This window comes from Haemaphysalis longicornis, unplaced genomic scaffold, assembly GCF_048455015.1.
Source record: "Haemaphysalis longicornis isolate Haplotype H1 unplaced genomic scaffold, Haemaphysalis longicornis Haplotype H1 scaffold_14, whole genome shotgun sequence".
Taxonomy (NCBI): domain Eukaryota; kingdom Metazoa; phylum Arthropoda; class Arachnida; order Ixodida; family Ixodidae; genus Haemaphysalis; species Haemaphysalis longicornis.
In genome coordinates this window covers 2,506,949-2,530,636 of record NW_027526245.1, presented here as the reverse complement: position 1 = coordinate 2,530,636, position 23,688 = coordinate 2,506,949, and the positions used below count along the sequence as shown (strand labels likewise).

At 47.2% G+C, this 23,688-nt stretch overlaps 1 long non-coding RNA gene across 1 annotated transcript; it reads right to left on the bottom strand.

The window, feature by feature from the left end:
• Window positions 1–10,316: 10,316 nt before the first annotated feature.
• Window positions 10,317–16,212, bottom strand: LOC144164951 (uncharacterized). Its single transcript, XR_013321264.1, has 3 exons — window positions 15,902–16,212; window positions 13,363–13,447; window positions 10,317–10,859 (listed from the first exon to the last, which is right to left on the bottom strand). It is a non-coding gene; the product is annotated as an uncharacterized LOC144164951 (long non-coding RNA).
• Between the last annotated feature and the right edge of the window lie 7,476 nt (window positions 16,213–23,688).

Below are 23,688 nucleotides of genomic sequence, written 5' to 3'. Positions count from 1 at the left end.
TTTTGATGACGTGGATGTGATTCATGGTTGAGCACCCTTTTATAAAGCCAGCCTGCTCTCTGGATTGATGGCAATCCAGGCTGTAACATATGTGGCTAACTATAACTTGGGTAAACTGCATGTAAACAACAGAGAGTAGCCTGATAGGTGTGTAATTTTTGAGTTCCTTGGGATCTCACTTCTTTTGAATCAGCCCACTGCAATGTTTGATGGCCACTGTGACTCGTTTTATAGAATGTCGATTTTTTTCGTCTTCCGTCTTGTGTTCCTTTTTTCTCTTTTACTTCATTTTTTGCCTTCGCCTCTGTTGTCATTTTATGTTATACAATGCTCTTTGCTGCAAGCTTTTAACATATGTCTCTGTTGACTTTTATTTTTGTACATTACGAGATTCGTGATTGTTTCTGCACTGTACACTTTTTTGTATCTCCTACAACAATGCCCTGTGGGCGAATGTAGTAAGCTCAATAAATAAATAAATAAATAAATAAATAAATAAATAAATAAATAAATAAATAAATAAATAAATAAATAAATAAATAAATAAATAAAACAAATGTTGGCGTTTTTCTAGGCTCGCAGGATTCAGAAAATAGCACAGCACGTTTTTCCTTTACAATACTTTCTCCCTCCTTCAAAAGATCCATGGTTATAGCATCGTCATTGCAGCTCTTTCTGTTTTCATGCCTTTGGTAGACTCTCCTATTTCCTTATTTGGTACTAATTGGACATCGCAAGTTCAGCTTGCACGCTCAGTAGTTTCCTATGGTTTAACGTCACTGGCTTATAGCCTGGTGCAGAATTGTTCTGCTATATTATTATCTCCTCCAAGTTGTGCGTAATGTGTCCCTGATCATCTCTGAGTACGTACGCCCTGTCTTTGCGGCGGGCCAGCCTTCTCTTAGTTGTTTTAAAGCTTCCCTCTATTTGCACCCTTTCCTCGATCACTGCCATGTTTTATGCGCGAACGTGTTTTGTTTGATTTCTGTTCATAAGTTATATAGCCGGGCCACTTCAATCTGAGCTACCATATTTCACAGTTTCATCTTATTACTTTTGGCAATTAGTTCCTTCGCCTAATTAGTTATTTTTCTACATGTTGCTTCTCCCACAGCTGCTTCTAGTTTAATGAGTGCCGATGTTACTTGTGCTTTAACCTGTCTACACTGACATGGTTCTGCTCGTTCAAAGGCGAGAATTTCTTCTGAAGTTAGGTTAAGCTCTGGCGATGTGAGTCTAACTAATTTCATGCGGGGTTTCCTCATTTTCACGAGTTTCGTTTTTTATCTTGTCAGACTCTGCCTTAGCTCGCCTCTAACCATCCTGTAATCGCTTCTCTGAATCGTAGCACCTCTACGTCTTGCACGATAGCCGGGTTGTCAGTTAAAATGAAGTCAACTTCGTTTTTGGTTGTACCGTCAGGCTTTTCTATCTCCATTTACTAGTTCCCTCGTTAGGCCAAACGTTGGTTATAAGTATTACTTGCAATTGAAAGTACGCTAGGCATCGTGTTCTGTAGCGGTGAAACAGCAGTACTTCAAGGAGCAGACGCCAGTATTTTGAAAACAGATTAACTCTCTTTTGGTCCGAGATTGTCAAGGAATTGTGTGGCTCGCCTTCTTTTTCAAAATTGTATTGCAAACGAGCATTGTAGAAAAAAAAGAAAAAATACAGCGAGTAACGGCGGACACCCTCCGCACATGTGGGCAACAACGTGCATTATATTACGCGATTTTTTCTCCTCCTTCTAACTTCGGTCCACCTTAAGAGGTTAAGTTGGGACAATATTAGACGTTTGGTTATGCCTAGTGAAACACATTTTTGGACAAGGAGATTTATGTCGGCATTTGAAAATTGGATATATAAAAATTACACGAAATGCCACAGACCAGCCGCAAACTCACAACTGCTTTTTGTACCGAGAAATTTCCACAAGCAGTACTGCATGACGGTCTGCTTTGATCTTGAAAAGGCGTACGATACTGCTTGGCGGTACGGCATCCTTAGCGACTTGAAGTCCTTTGGCATGTCGGGTAACATGATGAACACGCTTGCCAGTTACCTGTCTGAAAGGACGTTTCGCGTGCGACTTGGAACTGCACTCTCTCGGGTGCATGTGCAGGAAAATGGAGTGCCACAAGGTGGAGTTTTAAGTTGCACCCTTTTTATTGTAAAAATGAATTCCCTCAGGAAGGCATTGCCACCGTCAATTTCCTGCTCCGTTTATGTGGACGACGTACAATTATCCTTTAAGTCTTGTAACCTGTCTGTCTGCGAGCGCCAAGTCCAGCTTGGTGTTAACAAGCTAGCTGGTTGGCCAGACAGCAACGGTTTTAAATTTAATCCGGGGAAGTGCACTTGTGTCTTGTTTTCTAAGAGGCGCGGCATCCGGCCGGATCCAGACATTCATCTCAATGGTGTCTCGATTCCTGTCAAGAAAGAACACAAGTTTTTAGGTATAATCTTTGACGAAAAGCTCACGTGTATCCCACACATAAAACAACTAAAACATAAATGCTTAAAAACAATGAATATCCTGAAGGTTCTGTCGCACATTTCTTTTGGTGCTGACAAACAACTTCTTTTACGTGTTTTTACCAGCTTGATAGGCTCACGACTAGCCTATGGTAGCGTTGTCTATGGGACAGCCACTAAAACATCCCTCAGAATGCTGGACCCTGTGCTTCATCTAGGGCTGCGCTTGTCGTGTGGTGCCTTTCGGACTTGTCCAGTCGAAAGTCTGTATGTAGAGTGCAACAAATGGAGCCTAGAACGTCAGCGAGCCTACACAGACCTGCTTTATGCTTTTAAAATCTCATCAATGCCTCACCATCCGTTTACGTCAGTTTTTTATGATACATCCATATCTCAACTTCTTACTAATCGCCCATCAGTCTCTGCTCCCTTCGCTTTCAGAGTAAGAGAAGAAGCGTCACAACTTCATGTCATGTTCTCAGACACCATCAAAACCTCCGCTACTGAACTTCTAGTACCGTGGCAGTTTCGCCCGATATCATGTGATGCATCTTTTACAAGTGTCGAGAAAAACAGAGTGCCTAGAAGCGCGATCATGCACATTTCTTGTCCCTGCAGCACAAATACAAGTATGCTGAATTTTACACATATGCTTCAAAAACTGCCACAACTGTTTCCTGTGCTGCGCATGGTGCTGGTACCTTTAATGTCTGTAGAACTATGAATAGAAATACAAGTATCTTTACGGCAGAGGCCTATGGCATACTTCTTGTAGTTCAACATATTGTTCTAAGTCGAATTCCGAAATCTGTAATTTATACTGATTCTTTAAGTGTTGTGCGTACACTATCCTCACAGAAGTCTAAAAACCATGTGGTCAATGCTCTCATTAGCACTATTATGTCTGTGCATGCGTTAAACCTTGAGGTGACCGTGTGCTGGGTGCCAGGGCACTCTGGAATTCCAGGTAATGAGACCGCAGACCGAATGGCGGCCGCTGCTGCCCTTACAACTACAGTTGACATAACAACAATACCCTACACCGACCTCAAATCACACATCAGACAACACCTTAGCACAACATGGCAAGCGCACTGGAATCAACAGACTGACAACACACTACACATTATAAAGCCACTCTTGGGAGCATACACCACTGATACTCACAACAGACACAACGAAGTTACCCTGGCTCGATTACGGATAGGCCACACGCATGCAACACACTCCCACCTGCTCACGGGATCTCCAAGACCCCTGTGTAGCAGGTGCGGGGAGGGCCTATCCGTAGTCCACATACTAATAACATGCAAGGCACTTCACACAACACAACACAAACACTTCAGAGAACTCTACAGACAACATATCCCACTACATCCATCGCTGTTTCTAGGTGACGATGCGAGTGTTTCTATGAAACGTGTGTTTAATTATTTGCCATATGTTAAGTTTTTAAACCTTATCTCATATTCCGCATAATCAAATCTGGCCCTATACACCAGCCATCACCATTACCTTTAATTGATTTTACTATGTCCGATTTACATGTTTTTATACCTACCTTTTTGTGGTAATCACTTCGTTTCAATATATAACTTCTTTTCTGGCGCTCTTTGCCCTCGCTGGCCTTGCGCCATAAAACAGCAACCATCATCATCATGTACCGAGAAATTCGCCAATATACTCTTCCGGATCCACAGAAACGTATTTTAAATATTACGTAAAATTAGCAACACAGCTCGACTGTCCAAAAGTGGTATTTTCGACAAGGTACGGGTAGAATTCGATCACACAGGCGCTTGCGGGTGTAAAATACGTCCCCGGTAATGTATGGGCGATAGCGCACGGGTCGTGTGCAGTGTAACTGTTTTTGTTTGTTTGTTCTATCTTTCAGAATACAGCGCAATTTTACAAGGGTGTGGCGAATGCGCGGGTATACACAGGTCTTCTCACTTTTTACCCGATTCGTGTGTTTTTTATTCTTTTATTCTTTAGATAACCACCACGCCGCCTTCAAAAAGCACCTTTTGACGTTCCCGAAACGGCAGACGACTCCCATCAATAAGAAAAGTGCAATGTGTCGAATCAATGTTTATAACACGTTTCAGACTCAAACGGTGACTACGGGGAACATGTTTCGTGGAATTAAACCAGCGCATCAACCATCAACGGCCACTGACTTTTGCGTCTCTAGAGAAAATGCGCAAGCAGGGGTAACTATGTCATTTCTTACTGCCAAACAAGTACACAAATTGGTTGTTTTATCGCGTGCAGCTCGCGTCTTGCGCCGCACGCAACGGGAACGAGCAGACGACGCGAGAGCGCCATCCACACAATGAGCGGTTCGTCCCGCCGCCGCCAGGGGCCGACTCTGTTCGATCTTGGGGCGAACACATTTGAAGGCACTGGGCTTGACCGGGCGACATTGTCTCTCGTCCGCTGACCTTACACGGCACGAGCCGTCACAGCGCAGATGCAGCAAACCCCGACAACGCCACGGGGTGACCAGGGTTACCCTGGACACTCACCGTAAATCCTAGATAAAGGCACTGACGCAATCAAGGCATGCGCTAATTGACGCGGTGGGTGCCATGACACACGCTGCTGGGAAGCAACGGCCAGTGCAACAGCGGCCAAAGTGGCCGAAAGGCATTTATTTATTTATTTATTTATTTATTTATTTATTTATTTGTTTGTTTATTTATTAGAAGTGCTCACCAACAGCACAGGGCCTTCTCGGGTGATGTACCGCATACATAGGTACAAAGAATACGAACAGGCAACATACATAGATGCATGGATACAAGGAATACAAACAGTACAAATATGGGCAGCGTATAAATCAAAATTGGTAAAAGTGGAAGTGCAGATAGATATATACAAAAGTGTAGTGTTATCGAAGGAGACACAAACATTTTTGAACGGTAAAGGCTCGGAGGACGTGTCTGGAGTATGCACAGGAGAACACGTACGAACATGGGCAAGGTAGCCCTGTATGTGAGGAAACACGAGAGCAGGGAGAGAAGTGCAGGAGCGACCTCTCCACAGCATGCGTATTCAAAATATCATACATTTCAGAGAGCGCTTAAACAGTACCAAATCGCTGCAAAAAACGTCTATAGGAGATAGAAACAGACTGTTATAGGTGAGCTGGCACCGGCTGGCTGGTGCCAAACTCATTGATCTGTCTACATCAAAGCATCCATGCGGCCGTAGTGGTCTGCTTGGCACTCGCAGATGGACATAGCTTACGAGGCAAGGGCAGTCAAACTTCGAGTGAATACAATTAAACTGAAAAGCCAGGTCGCGCCTGGAGCGCCTCGCTGATAGCTCATCTAAATTCAAGATCTTCAGAAGCCCACCGTGCTCATATCGGCTCATAGATGAGTGACGAGAAAATACGGTTCTAGTAAAGCGCTTCTGAATCCTTTCTAGTCGAAGGGAGTACGAAGGGCTTAAACAATTCCAAATTGCACTAGCAAAGTCGAGCTTGGGCAAAATTAGAGCGCGATACAGTGAAAGAAAGCATGATCGGTCGGTGAAATCCCTGGTCACGCGGGAAATTACGCCAAGCGTACGGAGACAGGAGTTGGTCAGATAGTTCACATGCGCGTTAAAGAGCAGTTTCGCATCCATCATTACGCCCAAATCGCGCACTACGGTAGCGCGTTTTACAGGTTCACCGAGCAGCAAGTACGTAAAAGTGAGCGGGGAAGACTTGCGAGTGTATGATATTACGATGGTTTTGAGAGGTTTAGTTTTAAATAGTTGCAGTCACACCATGCAGAAACTGCGTTGATGTCATTTTGCAGCAGTACACGATCATAAGGTGAAGAAATAGTGCGATAGAGCTTCATATCGTAGGCATACTGGGAGACCGAACAGTGCTTAATAGCGGGGTGTATGTCATTAACAAAAATGTTAAAAAGGAGAGGGCCCAGTGTCGAGCCTTGGGGTACCCCTGAGGTCATCGGGAAGGGCCGGGAAGTAGCGCCTTCGTAACTAACACAATTGGACCTGCCTCTTACGTAGCTGCCGAACCACTGGCAGAACTCAAGGGAAAGACCGTATGCGGACAATTTGCGAAGTAGTAGATCGTGATTAACAATGTCGAAGGCCTTGCTACAGTCAAAATATACTGTATCTACATGTTGGCGAGAAAGTACTGGAGGGCCGATGTCGTTTAGAAAACAGGCAAGGTTTGAATCTACCGACCTTCCGGGCATGAAGCCGTGTTGGTTGTAATGAATTAGTGGATGCATAGCTGATAAAAGTTGTCGATGCAAGACCTTTTCGAAGACTTTGGAAAATGAAGACAGAAGAGAGATTGGCCTATAGTTTGCTGGGATTGTGGCGCTTCCGGATTTGTGCAAAGGGAAGATGGAACCAATTTTCCAGTCAGTTGGAAAATGTTGCTCAACCAGTGCCATACGTATGATGTGACAGAGCAAAGGGGCAAAAACAGTGCAACAACCCTTCACGATGAAGCAAGGGATGCTGTCACAACCTGCTGACTTTTTCGATGGGATTTTGCGGATGGCGGACACAACACCGTTTTCGGTTACGTTGGGGATTGGCAATACAAAACCGTGAGAATCGACATCCAGTTCGCTGCCGCTATCGTGAGAGGTCGAGTATGTCGAAAAAAAATGACGTGCGAAAAGTTCACACACGCCTTCAGGGTCAGACACAATCTTGTCCCCAACCTGAAGGGTTATGCTTTCGCGTGCATGACGTGTCCGGAATTTGACGTACCGCCAAAACTCCCGAGGGGAGTGGTTAAGAGATGTTTCAGAGTAGTCCGTAAACATCTTTTTATCCCGGGCAAGGAACTTTTTCACTGAGGAGCGCCATTCTCTGAAGCTAGCGAGAGCAGACGGGTCATTGTGGGCCTTAAACAAGCGGTGAAATTGACGTTTTCTTCGAAGCGCGCCTCGCAGCTCATGGCTAAACCAGAATGGAAATTTAGAGGAGCGAATTTGCCGCTTTGGGATGTGTTGGTCCATGAAGTAATGAACAGTTTGGGTTCGCTCCTGGACGGCCACGTCCACACAGGGCGCGTTGTATACAGAGGTCCAGTCTGCGTTGTCGAGCGAATGGTAGAGAGATGTGTAATCTCCGCGAGCAAAGTCGTGTCTGGGAGTTGAAACGCAGTTGTCGTGCGCCATGCATATGTGGTCTGAGGCTTTGAAAAGAGGGTGCCAGGCGTCAACGGCCACAATAGGTTCGGGGAACTGATCGACAACAACACAGTTAAGGTTTGTGAAAACAGTGTCTAGTACGTTTCCAGCAGGGTTTGGGTGCAAGACGGCAGGCTGGATGTTATTGAAAGAAAAAAAGTTAAACAAATGAGCTGCTTTGGACTCTCCGCTGGTATTTTGTGCGGGGTCCCACCAAGAGCCCGGGCAATTAAAGTCGCCAAACAGAAGAATTGTTATAGCTTTCAGGTTTAAGTAACTCTGTTAAACCCTGTAGGGCTGAAGCAAACAAAGAATGTTCAAGAGCGGGATGTAAATAGTACACGCCAAAAAGAACATTTTTCGCACGTTTAACTTTCACCTCGATTCATAGGCATTCGCTGTAGAGCTCAAGATCGGACCATCTGACCGCACGGAAAGGTTTCTTCAAGGCGATGAGAACTCCACCGCCATACTTTTGCCCTGTCGCAGCAAAATTTCGGTCATTGCGAAAAACGGTGTATTCTTCTGTAAAATAGTCGGTAGACACAATGTGGTGAGGTAGCCAAGTCTCTGTGATACAGTAGGCATCATAATTATTCAAGACGACGTTATCAAAGAAGGGCTTAGATTTTCTGCGGAGCCCTCGAACATTCTGGTAGTTAAGTGTGAAGCTCATACTGAATTGATGTTGTTAAAGCTAAGCACACGGTCCTCTTTCAGAAACCCTCCAAAAGGGCGGAACAAGCATCCGTTAGGACAAACTGCAGCATCGTTGAGTGCAGCAAAAGAATCGGCACTGGTGCTGATGTGGAAGGATGCGTAGCTGGGATACTTGCTCTTTAGACGCGTGCACACAGCGCTTTCGTCGGTCACAACAGAGTTGACAAGCCCGAGAACGTCGGGCACAGAGGTGTCAGGGTGCAGGCGCGACACAAACAAGGCTTTCCTGGCGGGTCGACGGGGGACACTGGTGATTGCTGAGCTGGTATTCGCTCCGACAGCCACTTCACGCACAGGTCGGCGCGTGTCACCCGGGCGCTCTTTAGCGGGGAGGCCCAGTTTGTTGTGGCCGGCAGCAGGGAAACAGGCGACGAGGCATTCTCGGACGCGCAGAGGTTTTTGCGAGTATCCACGGAGAGGGGGGCCCTGGTCAAAGCAGCTTCCGTCGCTTTGTCTCCCATAGCCGGTGCGAGAGGGGGGTATTGTGGCTTTCTCCTCCCCAGCTCGGAGCGCAGCGCACGCACCTCGTCTTGGAGAGAAGAGATCGCCGTGGCCTGCAGGCTGGAGTTTTTGGCGGCCTCCCTCTGCAGACGGGCGCTCTCCTGACGAAGAGCGTTGACCTCGTCTGTGAGGAGAGAAATCCCCTGAAGCGCGTTGAGAAGAAGCTCGCGTAGCCCCCCAAAATGGCCGTCAAGGTCGCCCGGCTGGGGAGCGAATGGTTCCTCGTCGCGGGGCGAGGCAACCGAGGGAGCCCCTTCGGTCGGGACCATGTTATCGGAGGGCTTGCCTTGCTCATCACACGCACAACATGAGAATTCGATCTGACCGGATCGCAGGAGTTGTAGCTCCTCGTCGGGCCAAGCAATGCATTTCGAAAGGGCCCGTTTGCCGCACGACGTACACCGGAGAGACTTCTGCTTGCTTGTGAGTTTTCGTGAGCAGGCGACGCAGGTAATTTTGTCGGCCGCCATCTTGCGGGAGCTCAGCAGCAGGGAAAGTTAAACGCTCTTGAAATTTTAAAGAATGGGCTCACCGAGCTGATGGAGTTGACGGCGAGTACCGGGCGTCCAGTTCTTTCGATGGAGAGGTTGGCGGCAGGATTTGGGGACGAATTTTTGATTGAATGGCTGTTTTCGTACGGAGCTGATTTGACGTGCGTGCGGTCGTCGTGGCCCCCTGGCGTCCAAGACGACCAATTCACGTACCCGTGCGCTGCGTGCCCGGAAGGCGCTCTCTCGGTGGTCTCCCTCTGCACCCCGAGTCGCCCCATAGGGAGAGGAAGGCTGCGTGAGGATCACCCTCGCTCACTAAGGAGGAGGGCGTCGTCAGCGCCTTCTCGCCCTGAGTGGATGGTTTCGGTCCCACACAACCTCGGAGATGAGTATGCCTCTTCCCTGTGCTTTGTTATCGTCTTTAGCAGGCGCAACGATACTTCTCGCCGCTCTGATTCCTTTTTCGTTGCTCCCACCGCAGAGCATTTGAGAAATGTTGTTTGTACACCTCCGGCGAACGGTGTTGTGTATCGAAATTTGACATTCTAGGGTTGACTGTAGTAAAGTAAGCTTATAGAAATATTTTGGCGTTGGTACCGTTTTTTCTAATCGATTTACCTGCGGCCTCCTTATTTTTGCCACCCTCTGGGTGCATGGTTGTGCTGTAATGGTAGAATTCTTACTGAAAGAAAGCTGTGAATTAAATCCTTTCACTAGAGAACTGAGCATTGTTGCGACGCTGATTCCGCGAAAACCTGCTTTTGACCCTCCGTCATCGACATGCCACGAACCGGCGTATTCACAGTGGCGAACTTTGCGCCTACTTGAACTATGCGCCTTTCAGCGACCTCGTGGCTTCTCAAAGCGCCAACCGGCCAGCGGCAGTGCTCCCTTATGAAAATTTCTATGTCCAGTCAAAAGACAGTCTGCGTCCACAAGGAAACAGACTGCGTGCGTCCTGCGTGTTTCCTCTGTGTTGGAATTTCGCCACCGACTTTCTGCGTACTCCAAGTGTCCCGTGTGTTTCCGTCCTCCATGCGTCCAGTCTATCTCCCAAAGGCAACACAGACACCATACGGCCTTTGTGTGTCCCCTATATGTCTTGAAGGCAACAGACCGCATTCGTCCCTTGTGTGTCCCCTGTATTGAAATTTCGCCACCGACTTTCTGCGTCCTCCAAGAATCCTTTATGTTTCCGTCCTCTACGTATCCCACAAGCTTCCACCTTTTGAGTGCCCTTTGCATGCTGTCAAATAACAGCGCCCAACAGCCAGCTGCATGTAGAAAATGTCAGCCAGCTCCACAGTCACTGTTTCATGCTGCAGCAGTTTCTGTAAGAGCAAGCTGACGAAAATCACATGAATCACACGACTCTTGCAAACCTGACTATTTTATTCAGGTTGGATCCATACGTGCTGCTGCCGCCTGCCACACCAGGTGTCGCCTCATCTTTACCCCTCACAGGACGGGATAGCCACTGCCACGCTTGAACCTGAAATGACAAACGCATTGATCGCATATGAAGGGGTTTAAACAAACACTTCTCAAACATTTGCTGGTTATTTTTATAAATATAAAGGAGTGTTCTCATACAAAACTGAACCAAGTATCCTGAAAGAGAAGGTACAACTTCTAGGTTGCAAAATTAGCCACAAAATTTAGACCACATAAATTAACTAATGAGCTTACGAACATCAAATATGACATACTGTTACATAGGCAACACAACCCAGAACTAAGTACTGTTTAGATTCATGGCCTCCTCATGACGGGCATTTATACAGCCTCGCAAGAACAATTGAGATGAGATTATTGCAGCAGCACTGTGGGAACAAAGCAATATGGGGGGGGGGCAGGGAAGGCAACATTAAATTGCATGAACATGCTAAGACAGGCATTGATCAGTCGTCATCATGAGTAGTTGCTTGTGTCTACGCGTTCTTTGGAACCTATAAAGGCAGCAGTTTTATTGTGCATTTCGTTTACGAGACAGCACTTGCATTGTCTAGTTCGTTTGTCTGTGCTTGCTTACAAAAAGCAAAATGTACATCACCATGAACTGACCAACCTCTAGGTTGGCTCCTCACTTCTTATATTTCCTTGTGTCGATGGGTAGCAGACACAGGAACAGAAATAAAAAAACAACCCTAGAAAAACGTGGTGGATAGCACACTTGCACCCATCATTGCACGCGTGCCACGTGGTCACTCATCCCAACAGATGTACAGTGCACGGAGTGACCCCCAAGCAGCGAAAGCTTGGCGTGGTCGCTCTGTACTTTGTGAAAATACAAGCTACTAGAAAGATTTGACAGATAGCACAAACAGTGCAGGTGCGCCAACTTTGCACCATGGCACGAATTTTTCAACGCACAACAGAAAACGCACCGGTATGTCAGTGACACCGTGGAGGAGAAATTCGAAGACAAACCAGGACATCAGTGACAGTGAAAGGGTTAAAGCGGTCGAATACAGCAAATTTAATTTCAGGGTTTATGCTTACCAGCAATGAGGAAAGCTACCGCAGTAACTTGAGCCGACTACTCTGTAACGTGCACTCAAATGCTAAAAACACAAGCATTTTTGCATATGTTTGCACACAGAGCATTCATACTGTTCGGAAATAATGCAGGTTTTTCCTACTATCAACATCATAATATTGCCCCCAACCACGCCATTTGATTTGTTTACAAAATGTTTTGTTACAAGCACCTGGCCACACCCTGCAATCTTATCCTTTTTTAAAGGAACCGTCTTTTTCCCCTTTTTCCTTTGTATGCTGCACCAGCAGTCCTGTTTGATATGGAAAGGGTGTTGCTTTGCGATCCCTATCCTAGATTTTCCTGTTTTTTATTGAAAATATTCTCGATCTAAATGAATGAGTGCAAAAGAAACCCTGCAGCTCCTCACTTCGCCAATGGTCACCCAACCAATTCGCCAACGCTCATCCATGCACGTCCCTTTGCTGACTCCTTCGAGGTTTGTGTTTTTTTATGTTTACTGCGGAGCACAAGTTTGCTCCGATAATCTATATTTTTACAAAAACCCTGCATTATCCGTGGCTACATAACAATATTCCAAACAAATTCTGATACACAAACCAGAACCCCCCACAGCTCTTTCTTCAATTGCTGAGTACCCTTCTACAATTGATTGATTGTAGGGTTTAACGCGCCAACGCAACGCAGGCGATGAGGTGTGCCGTAGTGGAGGGCTCCGGATTAATTTTGACCACCTGGGGATCTTTATCGTGCGCCGAAATCTCGTACACACGGGCGTTTTTGCTTTTCGCCTCCATCAGAAAAGCAGCCGCGGCGGCCGGGAATCGAACCCGCGACCTCGTGCTCAGCAGTGCAACGCCTTAGCCACTGAGCCACCGCGGCGGGTACCCTTCTACAATTAGGACCATCATTATATTTGCTAGAGTAAATAGCTGTTCGGGGGGGGGGGGGAGACTCATTACACTACATGAAACACAGTGGCAAAAAGGCACGCAATACACCCTTTTCACTGCTAGGCACAAGTTGCATCTACGGCATTGAAGTGAATTCACCTAAATTCTATTTCTGGGTGCATGGAATTGTTTTACTCATGTAATGTAATCCATAATATGACTTTTGAGTAGAAGTCTGTAGTTCATCTGTTCATCTATAGTTCATCTAGTTCATCTGTAATAGGCGGTAGAAGAAAAATCCCCACACACTGTCTGTGGGTACCACGCAACTACCACAGTGAAGAAGGGTGACAAAGTCGTTATTAATTAATTCATGGAGCAAGGACGCAGCCCTGATGCGACAAAAAAAATAAGAAAGGTACCAGGAAGTTTCTCACCCTCATCGGTTCCTTATTTTTTGCCCCATCTCTGCAATGTTCTTATGTCTTAATATCACTAAGGTACCACAAGAATGCCATAATGGTTTTCTATGTTTTCATGTTCTCTCAGCCTTCAAAATCGAGATTTTCATGCATTTCACAGCCGTAATGAACTCCACTTACAGGTCGTGCAGGATAGATAGAAACAGGAGGCAGCCAATTCTTCTGGTAGCTCACAACGTACATCCTCCATGTCAAACACCTGGCCCTGTAAAAAAATGGAAGTTCAAATAGTAAACAAGCCATAAATATGCGGTATAATGCCGTGAAATACTCGCTCTGACAGGACATGACAGAATTTCTTTTTTGTAGGTGCAAAAAAGGCACCTTCAGTTCTTTCAAGCTAAAAAATAAGTACAGTGCTCACTGATTGAAACGCAACACTGCGAGCGTGTGGCCGCCAATACATGCAGCGCCGTCCATGGACGCCGCTGTCGCTGACAGCGCACCACTGTCGCTGCGGGGAACCACTGCCCCGCTTATTGGCAACCGGAAGCAGCAAGATTATGGTCAAAACACTCTCATCCTCGTGGTATACCACAATGCAACACCTAACTTCCACGGGCGTCCACTGGCGGCGCTGCATGTAGCGCAGGCCACGCGCTTGCAGTGTCGCGTTTCAATCCGTGAGCACTGTACATACATGACAATCCTTACAAGGCTTTCAGCCATACTTTAAAGGAACAGAAGCATCCTTACACTGAATTATTGTTAAACTAAGCCTATTAAATATCCCTAGGTGGTAGAAATCTGTGGCCCCAGATTTCCACTGTTCAAGCATATTCTCTGGTCCAGAGGGTGCGAAACATGGTTACGGCTTTTAAAGGAGCCATGAAGAGAAAACACAAGTTTGGTTCATTCAAAGGATTCCGTTGCTAGAATCATGCTGACACCATTTTTAACATACACTCCACTCAAATAAGCTACAAATTAGGAACAAAGGAAATGGCCATGCGACCCACTAGCTCATTTCCCGCAACAGAACCTATGTCGTACCAGCCAGCTCTGCAGTTAGCGGAGGGCGGCAACAGCAAACGCGAATTAGGCAGAGGCTATAAGCTTGCCGAACGAACTATTTGCGCTTAAATTTAGGGCACATTCTTTTTACAGTAGTAAGAATGGTGGGACCAACAGTAAAGGTTAGGAAAGCACACGTAAGCATAGAAGTACCGATGCGTACTGCTGTTGGTACTGCGCGCACTATGCTTGGTTTAGCTGCACAGGACTGCGGGGCTTTGGGGTTGTCTCGGACAACAATGGCCGATTGACACAAGCAACGGTGTCTTACGTGACCATATTTGTGGAGCGAGCACTATGTTTCACGAAACGATTATTTTCTCGCTGAACAAAAACAAGCCACGTTTAAATACGGTAAAAACAAAACAAAAGCAGAAAGCGGCTTGCCACGGTATGGTGGCACCATCTAGGTTAACTAACGGTAAAGAAGGTTTCCCAATCGGCTGCAGAGCGGTCGGTTCCTGTGATGTCATTGCAGACCTTGAAAATGCACGATTTAACGGGAAAACGAAAATTTTAGCTTCAATTAATGAATTTCTCAGTGACTAAAGCATCGTTTGCATTTCGACAAGTGCTGGGGGCACCATACCACACGAAATCTTTCGAATAACACAAACTTGTATTTTGTCTTCATGGCGCCATTAAAATTCTCTCTGAGGCACATGGTGAACGTCTCAGCGTGCCAATACCTCCAAGGGGTAGGCAAGTTGAAATGCTGACGAAACGAAAAAACAGGATGGCGAAGGAGCACGGTGGCAAGCCCACGGCCTGTTTAATATTTTTCGCACCGTGATTGTATCCCCATCACATGCATATTTGTAAGAATCAACACGTTTAACCCATGCTCAACATGTTACGGTCAACACAATTTATGCAAGCCAGCTACAAATAATGTCACACCACACAAGAATTTCTGTCTGATCATGACGATGCTGGATGAGCTTAGGAAGGTGGAAAAATTTCTTGCATTAAAACAGTGAAAGCTGCCCTGTGACTGCACCAGCAATGCAGGCTGGAACAGCATGTTTTCAAGCTGCGACGTCTAAACAATTATCTGGTCAAATGTTCACTGCCTAAAGACTTGTGCATGTGGTACTACTTATAAAGTTGCTAGCAATGCTTAAATGTTGAAAATTCAACGTATATGCAACTCTTACGTATTATAACTACAAATGTAATGCAGCCTCCTTGCATTTCTTTACCCGTAAACGAAAACTACCCGTTCGAACAATGCTAAGCTGCCTACGTCCTGTAAAAAAATATACTGTGGGTCAACTGCCTCCTAAAAAAAAATCGGGGAGTGGGCGTTTTGTTTTACAACCATTAACGCAGTTTTCTTTTTTCTTTTTTTTTCATGCAACAAGCTTTAGCGTCGAATCCACCCAAGCCAAGCGGCGGCCGCTGGGCCGTCAGCATAATATTTTCGTTGCCGGCAATGGCAAGGGGGTCGATCACTCACACAGCACAGCATACTGGCCGCCGCTCCTGGAAGCTCATTATGACCGCGCCGACGCAGCCGGTAATTTACAATAAAAGATGCGCGGCGAGCCGAACACCAAGGAATATACTCAACACGTTTAACAAAACAGCACTGCGGCAACGCGTAATAAAATTTTAACATGCACCACGATAAACAATCACTTACGGCAGAACACGCAGCATTTTTCACACGTCGCGTCGACAGACTGGAACTTGCAGTAGAGACTCTTGATTCACGTAGGCACGCACAACTTGTCAGGTATTGTCAAATGGCGACCTCGATGTGCGTTTGCTACAGCAGCGCAGTACGGCGACGACACAGACGCTTTGCCAGCACTCACGATGTTTCAGGTGGCACAAGAGCACTAACACGTAATATTGCGGCAGGAGGAGCACGTAGTAATTCACGTAACACCAGCAAATCGAAAACAAACCACCAAAACCACGCACAACGAACAAACCACGTCTTTTCTTGCGCACCTATCCTATAACAATGACTGCATATATGCTAGCCTAGACTAGACTTATTACTACAGTTGGCTATCTAGCAGTCATAGAGTTTTAGCAGTTACTTTCTTCCTTCATCATCACCCCTGAAGCAAACTAGGCAGACGCCATTACAGTATTTTGTTAAAGTTGATAATAGCAAACATATATATAATGGCAGTATATTTTCTTGATGCGAGCAACGTCTTTTGTTGTCGTAAGTTGTTGCTACTCAAAAGCGAATAAAAATGGATTAACAAACGAAGTTATTATCATCGTCATCTACATCTAGATTGACTGTTTTGTGTTTTGTTCAGCGTCCGAGCATTCACCATTCACTGTTTGTGGGCTTTTCACAAACAGAACGGCCGGATAAAAAAATTATTCCCCGCAGACATACGTAAACACACGCGCACACGCATACGCACACACACACACACACACACACACACACACACACACACACACACACACACACACACACACGAGCGTGCGTGCGTGCGTGTGCGTGCGCGCGCGCACGCACGCACACAAAAGCACCGTGCGTCAAATCCACGCAGGCAAACAATTCACTCAAATGGAGGCTTAGCAAGACTATGTGAGCTCAAGTATTTAGACCTAGGTTTACGGCCTGATCGTGCATTGTTTTGGTGGCTTGGAGGTTAAGCACTCGCCTACTGATTCAAAGGGCGGAGGTTCGAAACCCACTCAGTGACCTTTTTTTTTTTTAAACCGTGTTTTAATTGAAGTTTTTCTGCCTTAGGTTATATTTTGACATTGTTGTTGCTCTTGTTGCTCTCGTCTGGCTGTGTCCCTTTTTTTTCTGTCGCAATATATTTCTACCGCAAGCTCTGCCCCAAAAAACAGTACACCGCTTCAGCATTTAGTTGCAAGGATAAGCCATTTTACAACGACCCTGAAGGAAAACACAGACTAGGACAATCGGAAGCCACTTTTTAGGTTGTTTTTGTTTTCATTGCTTCGTTTTCTATTCGGCTTTTTATGTTCTTTTTACTTTTTCTGGTCTGTATATTCTTCTCCCTCCCACTTTTTTTTCGTAATGGGAGGGACGAGGCACTTCGAACAGCCTCGTTCAATATGTATCCTTCTTACGCCACTGTTTCATACAAACGTACCAGTTGGTAATATTAATTCTGGGAATTTATCAGACCTCACTAGCACGAAATAACGTATACAGTGCTGCAGAATTTCCACAAACCATCGGCATTGTTTCTTACCATCTCTAGCCAAGCCAAAAAACTTAGCCTTTAGAGTATAATTAAGGCTTACATGCTCGACTTTATGTTTACTTGAGGAAGCACAATCTTCAGAAAAAGAATGTAAGGCAACAAATAGTGATCCTTCCTCCCAGTGTCCTAGAGGCAACACAAAAGACATAAGTCAGTCTTTTGACTTCATTTTGCCTTCAGTACATACATAAGCAACAGCATTACGGCACACAGAAGAATTAAGACAGCAAATTCAAGTAAGTTCTATCTTACAGCCTTTGTCCTAGAGGCAACACAGGGGAAACAGTCCAAAGTCTTTTGACTTCATTTTGCCTTGAGTACACACATGGGCAATAGTTTTGCGGAACTCAGAAAGAGAAGAAAGCAAGTCATTTTTAAAGTTTTATACCTCTCATCCAAAATAAAATCTTTGTATAGAAATTTAAACTTTGTCTTTACCATAGTACATATAAAGGTAAAACATCATGGCTGTTTATCCGGCAGTCTATAAAAAGTACACAGCCTGCTTATGTCCTAGAGGTAACACAAAGGAAAAGTCAAAAGAAAGGCCACACAGTCAACATGCAGGAGACACAAAGTAAACAGAAAGGAAAAGTTCATTTTCATAAGGGCTAACAAAAGCAATGCTGGGAGCCCTGCACAACAAGCCTCGGCGGCGTGCCCGCGCCTCATTGTCATGCCCTCTTGTGGCGTGTTGTCTTCAATAAGCCACTCGAAGAATATTTCCACCGAGGGATGCAAAGCGTCTTCGTGGTAGTGCAACATCGCCAGGACAAAGCAGGGCTCTGACCACGGCGAATTGCCACGGCGGGAGCAACCTGGCGCTCACCTGCCCAGGAGAGGAGGGGTCTCGTGCGTGTGCGCGTGTGTTTTGCGTGGTGGCGCTCCTATCAGTGCCATGACCTCCGTGATTGGTGCCTCCTGACGTCAGCCGGATAAAAAGGGTGAAGGGGAAGGGACCCAACGTGCCTATTTAATCTCGCGCGCGCAGGAGCGCACTGCCCGCTCTCATACCAAGATGTAAATACTTGTATATAAAGTTTTCTTCTTCGTCAACTTGCCCATCATGACTGCCCCGGCACTTCACCAACCTCGGCCCACATCGACCACGCTACCATGGTTCGCAACAGTGGAGTCAGCCCCTGGTTTCCCAACAGTGGATGGCAGCTCGGCGGGATCGGCCAGTGTCAGCACCTTGGTGGGGTGAGTGCCTGAAGTTTACCTCTCGTTTTGCCAGACCTTGCTAGCGCAGCGTCGTGCGTTCTAGGTTTTGACTTTGCTTTCTACTTCGTTGTAGTGAGTAGGCGAGGGTAAACTATTCGGGGTGCGGTATCACGATGGAGAAGTTCAGAGTGCGGGACCTCCTCGAAATTTGCGAGGAGTTGGGTATTTCTGTTGGCCCCACGAAACGAAAAAGACAAAAACAACAGATCCTCAAGCTACTGGAGGCAGAGGAGGTGAGCGTCGAGGAAGCCGACGAGGCTCATGAGGATATTCTAGAGAGAATAGAACGGGTATTAGCCGAAAAGCTAGGGGAGCTAAAACGCAAACAAAGGGAGCATGAGCACTGCCTGAGGATTGAGAGTCTGTGCGCGTGGCGCGCAGCAGCCACTGAGCGAGAACAGCGTATTCAGTGTGAACGCGAACTGGCAGTTCTGAATGCAGAAATAGAGCAGCTGACAGACAAGATCAACAGGAAGGCAGTGCTTGCTAGATCCGGCAACGGGGTCTTTAACAGCGAGGAGGACAGTGCGAGTTTGGTGACGGAACCTTCGCATGAAAGCGTGCGATATGCAGTTTTCGTTCCACTTCCAGACAAACTCGCTGAACTAGTTGAAGGAGGCATCCAGCCGTGTTCTAGCGAATCTGTTTGCAGTCCCTTGACGAGCTCTAAGGCGTGGTTACTCTCCGAGTTTACGGAGTTTGCGCTATTCGAAGAGCTGCCCATGCAACAGGCAGTAGGCGCAGTAACTGAACCCGTAGCCGCTCAGGAGAGTGGTGAGCCGACCGTCTCGGGAGATCGCGATGCCCCAGCTGTATGCGATGCCGCTCGAGATAGAAGTGGTCTGATCGCGTTGGGAGATCGTGAAGAGCGACTTGAGCCCGCGGTTCCTCAGACTAGTAGCGAGCCGATTGGTTCGGCAGATCGCGATGCCCCAGCTGTATGCGATGCCGCTCGAGATAGAAGCGGTCTGATCGCGTTGGGAGATCGTGAAGAGCTGCTTGAGCCCGTGGTTCCTCAGACTAGTAGCGTGCCGATTGGTTCGGCAGATCGCGATGCCCCAGCTGTATGCGTTCCCGCTCGAGATAGAAGCCGTCTGATCGCGTTGGGAGATCGTAAAGAGCGGCTTGAGCCCGTAGTCGCTCAGACTAGTAGCGAGCTGATTGGGTCGGCAGATCGCGATGCCCCAGCTGTATGCGTTCCCGCTCGAGATAGAAGCGGTCTGATTGCGTTGGGAGATCGTGAAGAGTGGCTTGAGCCCGTAGTCGCTCAGACTAGAAGCGAGTCGGCCGCGTCGGCAGATCGCGAAGCGCGCGCTAACTGCGTAGCCGCGCCAGAAAGTAGCGAGTCGGCCGCGTCGGCAGATCGCGAAGCGCGAGCTAACTTTGTAGCCGCGCAGAGAAGTAGCGAGTCGGCCGCGTCGACAGATCGCGAAGCGCGCGCTAACTGCGTGGCCACGCCAGAAAGTAGCGAGTCGGCCGCGTCGACAGATCGCGAAGCGCGCGCTAACTGCGCAGCCGCGCCAGAAAGTAGCGAGTCGGCCGCGTCGGCAGATCGCGAAGCGCGACCTAAGTCCGTAGGCGCGCAGAGAAGTAACTAGTCCACTGCGTCGGCGGATCGCCGAGCGCGAGCCGAACCAGTAGCCGCGCAGGTGGGCCCGGGCAGCCAGAACATGCCACACACGTTTGACTGCAAGTCGCCTGGGATCGGGGCATTGCCGCTCGAATGCGCCGCGATACCCAAAAGAAGAAAAAGCAGGCGGCCGAAAAACTGTCAGCGTAAAAAGGCAAAGAAAGTAGGCGAGCCTTTTCACTTTGCAGCGTTCAAGGCTAAGATGGCCAGAAGCAGCCGAGCTAAGCGGAAACTCAGACGTCCGAGGGAAACAAAGAGGCCGCTCCCTAGCCGTGACAAAGGCCGAGGGGCACTATGCCAGAAAGGGCAGAAGGGGGTGACTGGGTTCCGCGGGAATTCTCGGAGAGCTGGGGGGAGGACGTTTCGGGGAGAGTGCGTCCCCCGCCGACGCGTTCGTCATGGTCGGGCGTCCCATTCTTCTCTGGGTTCCCTTCACTTCCGTACTCTCCGCACGCGTTGCGCCTATTTTCCCCCTCAGTGTCAAAGACCTCCCCCGTACACTGTGAGGTGTACTTTGCAAAAGATGAGCACAGGCGGTCGGCCTAAGTGGCAGCACCGTTTCGGCAGGCCACACCCGGAAATGTTTGTTTTCACGAGGGCCTAGGATGTTTTCTAGGATTCAGACGAATCCGCGTGCGCGTGCATAAACTGCGTACTTTACTCATTCTGTATTGTCAGTCAAGTTTTTATTGAGTTTTCGTAAGACAGAGGAAGTTAAGCGTCTGTTTTTTTGGTTGGCAGTGTGTCAATCGTCATGCTTTAAAGCCGTGTAGTTAAAATTTTGCTTGGCGTTGTAGAAGTTGTTATTGTTTGTGATCGAACTCACGAGAAGTAAGCGTGACTTTTGTGTTTTGTTCGAGAAGTGGTTCATGTGCGTGATCTAACACCGCGTAGTTAGACCTTTTGTTAGACGTTAGAGGAGAAGTTATTGTTCGCCATCGAACACGGCGTGAGGTAAGCGTAACTTTTGTGTTTTTCAATTGAAGAAGTGGTTCATGTGCGTGATCTAACACCACGTAGTTAGAACTTTTGCTCGGTTTTGGAAAAGTAGTTATTGTTCGAGGTCGAATACAGCGTGAGGTAAGCGTAAGTTTTGTGTCGATCCTTGGAGAAGGGGCTAGTGTTTTCGATTTAACGCCACGTAAGGTAGGCGGAATCTTCGTGTCAGTGTTCATTTCGTCTCACCCTGATGGAGTGTACGAAATTGTTGTATATAAACACCGGAAGTAGTTGCGTTTAGTACTACGTGTTTATGGTCAGTTTTGAATATTGAGGCATTTGTATGTGCCAGTTTGGTTCTCTTGCGTAATGGTGAGCCCAACGCAATTTTATGGTTCAGTATAAAGAAGGAAGCTACAGATTATTGTTGATTGACGTAGCCGAGCTCTGTGAGCTAGCTATCTGTAGGTTATCTTTCAGATAAGTGTTCATGTACCTGTGGGTTTTCATGTTATTACACGTTTCATTTTCGTGAGTGTAGCGAAATGTTATGTTCTTCAAAGAGTCATGTAAAGTCATACTTTGTTTTGCTGTACCGTCGTATCGGTCTCGTAGTTTTGACTTTTGTGCTGTAGACCGTGGCGAAAGGCATGCGTTGCCTCGGTTGCCTCGAATTACGGCAGTTGTAGCTGAGTAGTTTTCACAAATGGTCATGGGCAAAAAGGGGAATGCCTTTTGAGCCCTGTTGGCTTCTTCGCTCGTTTGCGTCATCTGCCTCGTAGAGCTCCTATAGCCCATTCATGATTCTTTGGTACTGTTGTAGTTGTTGTTTTAACAACACCTGAAATCGAGGCCTGATTCTGAACTTGTGCCACGAGATGAGTGCTTCGAATCGTTTCAAGGTATGTAATGTTTTAGCATTCAGTTTGGTTTTGTTTTGTTATCATGGTCTGGCATTTCGAGTGGTATTCAGAGGGCGCTTTCCGCATCGAGTGTGGTTCGAGAGAGAGAGAGAGAAAGAGAATACATTTATTGAGCGTCTAACAATGGTTGTCCTGCCGAGTTAGTCATTTCTGCAGGAGCCTTGTGTTCGTGCCTTCTGTGGGTTCACGGAGGAGACCCGAAGGAAGCAGAAGTTCGGAGAACTGCGCCTCAAGCCCGGGATGGACCTGCTGACCAACCGCATCATTCCAGCCGATCCGCGATCAGCCGCTCGTCTTCCTGATGCATTGTCTGGCGGCGGGGGTGCTGTTGCGACGCTGATTCCGCGAAAACCTGCTTTTGACCCTCCGTCATCGACTTGCCACGAACCGGCGTATTCACAGTGGCGCACTTTGCGCCTACTTGAACTATGCGCCTTTCAGCGACCTCGTGGCTTCTCAAAGCGCCAACCGGCCAGCGGCAGTGCGAACAAAAGCAATGCTGGGAGCCCTGCACAACAAGCCTCGGCGGCGTGCCCGCGCCTCATTGTCATGCCCTCTTGTGGCGTGTTGTCTTCAATAAGCCACTCGAAGAATATTTCCACCGAGGGATGCAAAGCGTCTTCGTGGTAGTGCAACATCGCCAGGACAAAGGAGGGCTCTGACCACGGCGAAATGCCACGGCGGGAGCAACCTGGCGCTCACCTGCCCAGGAGAGGAGGGGTCTCGTGCGTGTGCGCGTGTGTTTTGCGTGGTGGCGCTCCTATCAGTGCCATGACCTCCGTGATTGGTGCCTCCTGACGTCAGCCGGAGAAAAAGGGTGAAGGGGAAGGGACCCAACGTGCCTATTCAATCACGCGCGCGCAGGAGCGCACTGCCCGCTCTCATACCAAGATGTAAATACTTGTATATAAAGTTTTCTTTTTCGTCAACTTGCCCATCATGACTGCCCCGGCACTTCACCAACCTCGGCCCACATCGACCACGCTACCATGGTTCGCAACAGTGGAGTCAGCCCCTGGTTTCCCAACAGCATGCACTTGCTGTTGTAATCAGTTATTTATTACCCTGAAGTAATCGTAATTGTATTCTGTTACGTTTTTCAGTAACACATAAAATCTGGTTTGTGATCACTGCTTGCACTATCAACAATTTTTTTTGCGTCTCTTCAAGAGACGAGCACGCTCTGGAACAACAATTTCTGTCATTTCATTGTTCTTGGAACTACAGTGGAAGCTCTAATTGTCAGCACGGAGCTGTAGTATGTGATTCACCCACCGCAACAGAGAGGCGTTCCCGTTTCTGGTTTAATTTTGCGGCTATTTTTAATAAACTGAAAATCATTTGAAGTTGTTTTAGCAACCGAAAAGAAGTCTCTTTCCTGCTGCCTGAAATGAGCTAGTCGGTCGCAAGGCCATTACCTTTTTTCCTAAGTATATAGCTTATTTGAACCACGTTTACTTTAAAAGCGGTGTCAGTAAGATTCTATCGAGGCAATCTTTTG